The following is a 9,039-nucleotide window of genomic DNA, read 5'->3' on the forward strand; positions in this document are numbered from 1 at the left end:
TTTTTTTTTCGAAAAAATTTTCTATTATCGGAATTTCCTCAAATTTCATTTGGTTGCCTCCTAATGCTTATTAAAAATGATAACCAACAATCAGAATCATTATTTATCATTTATTTCAATTTTTATAATGAAAAACGTTCACGTCCTTTCGCGCCTCTCGATCGTCGTTTACGTGATGCATCGGTCAGCCCTAGTTTACGTGGTGCATCGGTAAGATCGAGTTCACGTTCTGCATCGGTCTGCCCGAGTTTACGTGGTGCATCGGTAAGATCGAGATTACGTGGTGCATCGGTAAGATCGAGTTCACGTTCTGCATCGGTCTGCCTGAGTTTACGTGGTGCATCGGTATGATCGAGTTTACGTTCTGCATCGGTGTGATCTAGTTTACGTTGTGCATCGGTAAGATCGAGATTACGTGAAGCATCGGTATGATCGAGTTTACGTTCTGCATCGGTCTGGACTCTGAGATATATTTTCGACGTGAAAATGTTCCGATACAACTTTTGAACCAGGATAGTTAGAGAGATGATTTTTTCTGGGATGTACGTTGATTGGGGAATGGATTGTGGAAAATAACTTGCCATGACCGAGGTGTTCTCGAATTTTTTTTTTTTTTCGAAAAATATTTTCTGATTTTGGATTTCACTCAAATTTGATTTCGTTGCCTTCTAATGTGTTCTAAAAGAGTAAATCAGTAATCAGAATCGAAAAATATTTTTCGGATTTTTTTTTTTTTGAAAAAAAATTTTCTGATTTTGGAATTTCCTCAAATTTGATTTGGTTGCCTTCTAATGTGTTTTTAAAGCGTAAATCAGTAATCAGAATCAATATTCATTGTCGACTTTAATTTTTATAAGGAAAAATGTTCACGTCCTTAAACGCCTCCCCATCATTAGCCCGAGTCCAAGTCGATGTCAGTCCCGAGCGGACGGTGTCAGATACTACCTATCGCCCCGGTCTGGACTTGGCGAGGTATTTCGACGTGAAATGTTCCGATACAACTTTTGAACCAGGATAGTTAGAGAGATGATTTCTTCTATGTTGTACGTTGATTGTGGAATGGATTGTGGGAAATAACTTGCCATGACCCAGGTGTTCTTGAATTTTTTTTTTTTTCGAAAAAAATTTTCTGATCTTGAAATTTCCTCAAATCTGATTGCGTTGCCTTCTAATGTGTTCTAAAAGAGTAAATCAGTAATCAGAATCAATATTCATTGTCGACTTTAATTTTTATAAGGAAAAATGTTCACGTCCTTAAACGCCTCTCCATCGTTACCCCGACTCCAAGACGATGTTAGACCGGAGCGGACGGTGTCAGATGCGACCGATCTCCCCGGTCTGGACTTAGCGAGATATTCCGACGTGAAATGTTCCGATACAAAAATTTAACTGTGATAGTTAGAGAGATGGTTCCTTTTGTGATGTACGTTGATTGTGTAATAGAATATGGAAATAAACTTGAGATGACCGGGGTCTTCTGGGATTTTTTTTTTTTTTCGAAAAATATTTTTCGATTTCGGAAATCCCTCAAATTTCATTGAGATATGTCCTAATGTGTTCTTAAAACTTAAATCAACAATCAGAATTAATATCCAAAAGTTATTTCATTTTTTATAAGGAAAAACGTTCACGTCCTTTCCGCTCCCAAAAAGTGAGATATCATAGAAAATATCGCTATATTTGTTGTTTACGGCCATACCACGCTGAAATTGCCAGTTCTCGTCAGACCCTTGCGCCGAAAGGTTGTCGTCTCCAGACCTCTCAGAATTACCTGTATAATTGTGAAAGTGTTTCAAGTGTTCGTCTCATGCCCTCGGGCGATTCGCCACATTCCGTAGACGAAACAGGGCGTAAAACCCCTCCGGCGTTGGCCGCATTCCGAAGTGAAGCCGCTCTGTCTAGACTTTACGGCGACTAGCCGCATTCCAAACCCAAGTGTTAGTGAAATCTACCTGAAATTTACCTGTTTTGGGTCGATTTGGACAAAACTGACCGTATTTGAAGTGAAAGTGACTAAAGTTTCTAATTTAAATTCCTCCGAGCGAGGAATTTAAATCGAAAATGACGCTCGATAAGATGGAAATCGAGAACAACGATACAAGTTCCGGCGAGGAAAGCTCCACCTCCACCGCACCAACCAAAAAATCGAGGACTACCGATATCAATAATCCCAAATTCACGCACCCAACCACCAAAAAAACCCTAAAAAGAAAGACGGTCCAGCACGTTGAAATCAAAAATAGATTCAACTACCTCCCTGAAACTACGAAGGACGAAGTTGAACCTAAATCTGCCAAAAAACCGCCCCCAATTGTCGTACTGGGGGTATTTACAAACCACGCCAGAAAAGTGAAGGAGATAAAATCCGAAGTAGACGGAAACTTCTACTTAAAATATGGGGTAAATGACACCACCATATACAGTGAGACCTTGAAAGACCAAGAAAAAATCATGAAATTCTTGGACAAACATGGTATACAGTACCACACTTATACCCCCAAACACCTAAAGACCCACGCATTTACGTTGAGGGGCCTAGAGCAAGACATCGAGCTGGAGGAAATTAAGGACGATTTAATAGGCCAGAATGTTCCAGTAATACAAATCCATAAGATGAGGGCGACGCAATCCCCGGCCTACATGGTGGTGACCGACAATACAGTCACCTTAAAACAGCTACAACACCACATAAAAGTTGTAAGCTACACTAAAATTAGGTGGAATCGGTACACCACCAAAAAAGAAATCATTCAGTGCCACAGATGCCAGTTGTGGGGCCACGCCACCGCCAACTGCCATAGGGCGGAAAAATGTCTCAAATGCGCCGAGTCGCATTTGACGATGAACTGCCCCAAACCAATAACAACCTTGGCTAAGTGCATTAATTGCCATGGAAGTCACCCGGCAAACAGCATTGACTGTCCAATCTACAAATCTATAATCGAAAAGAAGAACTCCAGGAGTTCCAGACCCGCAGTCGCCCCCAAACCGAGATACAGGCCAGCCCCAATTCCAGAAAGCAACCCCTGGGAACAGAGGAAAGCCGCCTATGAGGCGACAATCAAAGCAAATAAGGTGAGTGACAATACCAGCAAAAGCGCACCCACCATCCTGCCAAATATCCCATCTACGCCATCCCCGGAATTCCAATCAACAGGAAATCCATTTGAGGAAATTCAAAATGAATTTAAAAAACTCAATTCTTATATCAACCTAAATAAATTCCTTGAAAGTATAAAGCTTTTAAATAAAAAATTGGAGAGTGCCGCTTCTCAACAGGAACGGTCGAAAATATTCTTTGAATATGTAATTACCTCAAATGGATTCTAAGTCCTTGAAAATAGTTACGTGGAACGCCAACGGTGTGTCTCAAAAACACACCGAAATTGAGAACTTTCTAAATTTCAACAAAATAGACGTACTTACAATTAACGAGACTAGACTGAAAGACATAAACAAATTCTTCATTAACGGTTACAGAACCTTTAGAGCGGACCGAAACGACAATTCTGGTTTTGGTGGAGTCGCCATTCTTGTGAAGAACAGTCTTAGTAGCGCATCCACCATCTCGCCTTTACCCAAAGTAAAGTGCACAATAGAGAATATTAGTGTAATTTTTAATGAAAACTTCGTTATTACGGCGGTGTACAACAGCCCTAGTAACAAATTCACCAATAATTGTTTAAGGAACCTGTTTACAATTAAAAAAACCGCCAACGTTATCGTTCTAGGCGACTTGAACGCTAAGCACGAAGAGTGGAACTGCAATTGCAGAAATACTAACGGGAATCGCCTTTTCAGTTTCCTTGAATCCAACAATTATATAACCTTGAACGTCCCTAGTGGACATACACATTTCCCGGGCAATGGCAAAGCACCAAGTACAATAGATTTGGTGCTTACCAAAAACGTCCGCATAAACAGTATCCCAGAAACTAGTTGTCAACTGGGATCTGACCACAACCCAGTTATTTTCAAAGTCAACATTGATATCGAAAGAAACCCAGCCAAGTTGGTGTACGACTACTCAGTCACCAACTGGGATATCTTTCGTAAAAAATTGGATAGCAAAATCGCTATCAACAACAAAATTGAAACCGCCTCAGAAATCGAAAGGGAAATCGAGACGTTTACGAAGGCCCTCAAATATGCTCGCGATAAAACAACCCCTAAAAAACAACAAAATTTAGCGTACAAAAAACTCCCCCCTCATATAATCGATCTTATCAAATCGAGAAATAAAACTAGGAAACTTTGGCAAAAACATAGAAATTCAATAGATAAAGAAATTCTCAACATTTATACTCGCGAAATCCGGAAAGAAATCAAAAACCTCCAGAATGAAAGATGGGAACAAAAACTCACTAAAATAAATAACGACAGAACCTTCCTTTGGAAAACAGTCCAAAGTAATATTAAAAAATACTCCGAGGTTCCCATCTTAATCCAAAATTCCGCGGAATTCTCTACCGATAAAGAAAAAGCGAACATATTAGCGGAAACCTTCGAAACCGCTCATCATATTTCTCAAGCCGATGACCATGAACAGGCGGACATACGTAAAACAGTAGAAAATTTCCTTAATTCCAACAGGTTCGTTAAACCAGAACAAAAGTTCTTAACGAACCCAACGGAAATTTTCGAATTAATTAAAAAACTCCCGATGAAGAAAGCTCCGGGAAACGACGAAATAGATAATAGGCTGATCAGAAATCTTTCTAAAAAATCAATAGTTCAATTGAACTATATTATTAACGCAATTTTTAAATTCCAGTACTGGCCTAAGTGCTGGAAAACGGCGATAGTTACGCCCATCCCCAAATCCGGAAAGATCACGACCTCTCCGAGTAATTATCGCCCGATCAGCCTATTATCTAACCTTAGTAAATTGACTGAGAAAATACTGTTGACTAAAATCAATTCAGTAATTAAAAATAACCAGATTAAAGATGACCATCAGTTTGGATTCAAGGCAAAACACAGCTCGACACAGCAAACATGCAGAATAGTCGTAGATATTATTAATAACTTCAATATCAAAAATCATACGGTCCTGCTCCTTCTAGATATCGAAAAAGCTTTCGATAAAGTCTGGATAGAGGGCCTGACCTACAAAATGATAAAATTAGAGTTCCCCAAGTTCATTACGAAACTGGTGAACTCCTACTTATCAGATAGGAAATTCACTGTCCGAGTAGGAAAGGAAATTTCCGACCCCATCGACATTACTGCGGGCATTGTACAGGGCTCTGTCCTCGGACCTAGATTATTTAATATCTATGTCCAAGATATCCCAATGCACAAAAATACAAACCTAGCACTCTTCGCAGATGATACAGCAATATATGCTCATTCAAACTGCGCTGAAGACGCTAACAACGAGCTTAAAACCCATCTCAAAATTCTTCATAAATATTTTGACAGATGGAAAATCAAACTGAACGAAGCGAAAACCGAACAAATCGTGTTTAGCAGAAGGAAAAATAATAAAATTATCCAAAATAAATTAAAAATAGGTGACATCGAAGTTCAACCCAAAAACAGTATCAAATACCTAGGAGTTGAACTAGATGAAAGACTTAACTTTCACCGACACATCAAAAATCAAGTCGCCAAAGGTTATGCAACAAAAAAGAAGCTATATCCTCTATTGTGCAAAAAAAGTCATTTAAATTCAGATAACAAAATTCTTTTATACACCTCATACATAAGATCGATCATCACTTACGCCGCGCCGGCCTTCTGCCACCTGAGACCCTACCCTTTGAGATCGATACAAAGCTTGCAGAACAAAGCACTAAGACTGGCTCTAAACAAGCCGTACTTTACAAGAATCTCAGACCTACACGAACAAGCAAACATACCGACAATACGAGAATACATAAACAAAATCTCCAATGACTTCTACCAATTCCAGTGCAACTCAAACAGACTGACAAAAAATATAACGAAATCGCGAATCCACGCAACAAACTCCCGACTTCCCCATTCCCTCCCTTACCAACACCTTCCTACATTCCTAAAACCCCAAGCCAATCCCCATAGAAACGCCACCCGCTAAAGCTGGTATTGTCACTCAACGACATTTTGAAAATGGTGTCTTATCGACGAGATTCGATGAACGCTAGAACCGCCATTGCAAAAGGTGTGTCCATCGCCCCGTAATCGTAATGACCAATCGGCCCCCGGGTTTCGACCCAATAGCGGCACGAGCGGACTTACGACGAAAGGGACTGGCCACATCCAGCAAATGGCGACCTAACCGATTCGTATCTCGCCGATTAGCATAACGGAACTAAACTTCCAATTGTAAATAACTGTAAATATGTGTAAATATATGTATATATCCCCCTACCTCCCCACTTCCTACCCCAAATTATTTCAATCAGGTTTTTATTTTTAATTTTCCTGAATAATTCCTAATGAGAACATATAAATAAATAAACGATATTAAATAAAAATCCCCCTTATCCCCAATTATTTTAAGATATTCAATCATTTTTTATTATCATAATTAAATGTATATACTTGTACTAAGTAGAAGCTTTATAGCCCCCCAATGTATTATAAATAAGTTCATATACCAACTTATAATGTATTTCTTAACACCAAATATACATGTTTGAATTGAATTGAATTGAATTGAACACTGAAGCCAAGCAGCGTCGGGCGCGGTTAGTACTTGGATGGGTGACCGCTTGGGAACACCGCGTGCTGTAAGCTTTTTTTTTACGTTCTGCATCGGTCTGCCGAGATAACGTGGTGCATCGGTATGATCGAGTTTACGTTCTGCATCGGTAAGATCGAGATTACGTGATGCATCGGTAAGATTGAGATTACGTGGTGCATCGGTAAGATCGAGTTTACGTGGTGCATCGGTAAGATCCAATTCACGTTCTGCATCGGTAAGATCCAGTTCACGTGGTGCATCGGTAAGATCGAGATTACGTGGTGCATCGGTAAGATCGAGTTTACGTGGTGCATCGGTAAGATCCAATTCACGTTCTGCATCGGTAAGATCCAGTTCACGTGGTGCATCGGTAAGATTGAGATTACGTGGTGCATCGGTAAGATCGAGTTTACGTGGTGCATCGGTAAGATCCAATTCACGTTCTGCATCGGTAAGATCCAGTTCACGTGGTGCATCGGTAAGATTGAGATTACGTGGTGCATCGGTAAGATCGAGTTTACGTGGTGCATCGGTAAGATCCAATTCACGTTCTGCATCGGTAAGATCCAGTTCACGTGGTGCATCGGTAAGATCGAGATTACGTGGTGCATCGGTAAGATCGAGTTTACGTGGTGCATCGGTAAGATCCAATTCACGTTCTGCATCGGTAAGATCCAGTTCACGTGGTGCATCGGTAAGATTGAGATTACGTGGTGCATCGGTAAGATCCAGTTCACGTGGTGCATCGGTAAGATGGAGATTACGTGGTGCATCGGTAAGATCGAGATTACGTGGTGCATCGGTAAGATCTACTTTACGTTCTGCATCGGTCTGCCCTTGTTTACGTGGTGCATCGGTAAGATCGAGATTACGTGAAGCATCGGTATGATCGAGTTTACGTTCTGCATCGGTCTGCCCGATATTACGTGGTGCATCGGTCTGCCCTAGTTTACGTGGTGCATCGGTTTGGACTTAGAGATATATTTTCGACGTGAAAATGTTCCGATACAACTTTTGAACCAGGATAGTTAGAGAGATGATTTTTTCTGGGATGTACGTGGATCGGGGAATGGATTGTGGGAAATAACTTGCCATGACCGAGGTGTCCTCGAATTTTTTTTTTTTTCGAAAAAAATTTTCTGATTGTGGAATTTTCTCAAATTTGATTTGGTTGCCTCCTAATGTGTTCTAAAAGAGTAAATCAGTAATCGGAATCGAAAAATATTTTTCGGATTTTTTTTTTTTTCGAAAAAAATTTTCTGATCGTGGAATTTCCTCAAATTCGATTTGGTTGCCTTCTAATGTGTTTTTAAAGCGTAAATCAGTAATCAGAATCAATATTCATTGTCGACTTTAATTTTTATAAGGAAAAATGTTCACGTCCTTAAACGCCTCCCCATCATCAGCCCGAGTCCAAGTCGATGTCAGTCCCGAGCGGACGGTGTCAGATACTACCTATCGCCGAGGTCTGGACTTGGCGAGATATTACGACGTGAAATGTTCCGATACAACTTTTGAACCAGGATAGTTAGAGAGATGATTTCTTCTATGTTGTACGTTGATTGTGGAATGAAATACGGAAAATAACTCGCCATGACCGAGGTGATTACGATTTTTTTTTTTTTTCGAAAAAAATTTTCTGATCGTGGAATTTTCTCAAATTTGATTTGGTTGCCTCCTTATATGTTCTAGTAGCGATAATCAACAATCAGAATCAAAATCCATGGTCGGGTTTGATTTTTATAAGGAAAAATGTTCACGTCCTTTTTTACAACCCCGACTCATTGACGATGTTAGAACCGAGCCGGCGGTGTCAGATACGACCGATCGCCCCGGTCCCGATCGTCATTTACGTTGTGCATCGGTCTGCCCGAGATTACGTGGTGCATCGGTATGATCGAGTTTACGTGGTGCATCGGTAAGATCCAATTCACGTTCTGCATCGGTAAGATCCAATTCACGTTCTGCATCGGTAAGATCCAGTTCACGTGGTGCATCGGTAAGATGGAGATTACGTGGTGCATCGGTAAGATCGAGATTACGTGGTGCATCGGTAAGATCTACTTTACGTTCTGCATCGGTCTGCCCTTGTTTACGTGGTGCATCGGTAAGATCGAGATTACGTGAAGCATCGGTATGATCGAGTTTACGTTCTGCATCGGTCTGCCCGATATTACGTGGTGCATCGGTCTGCCCTAGTTTACGTGGTGCATCGGTTTGGACTTAGAGATATATTTTCGACGTGAAAATGTTCCGATACAACTTTTGAACCAGGATAGTTAGAGAGATGATTTTTTCTGGGATGTACGTGGATCGGGGAATGGATTGTGGGAAATAACTTGCCATGACCGAGGTGTCCTCGAATTTTT

The sequence above is a fragment of the Harmonia axyridis genome, chromosome X (assembly GCF_914767665.1).
Source record: "Harmonia axyridis chromosome X, icHarAxyr1.1, whole genome shotgun sequence".
In the NCBI taxonomy this organism is placed as follows: domain Eukaryota; kingdom Metazoa; phylum Arthropoda; class Insecta; order Coleoptera; family Coccinellidae; genus Harmonia; species Harmonia axyridis.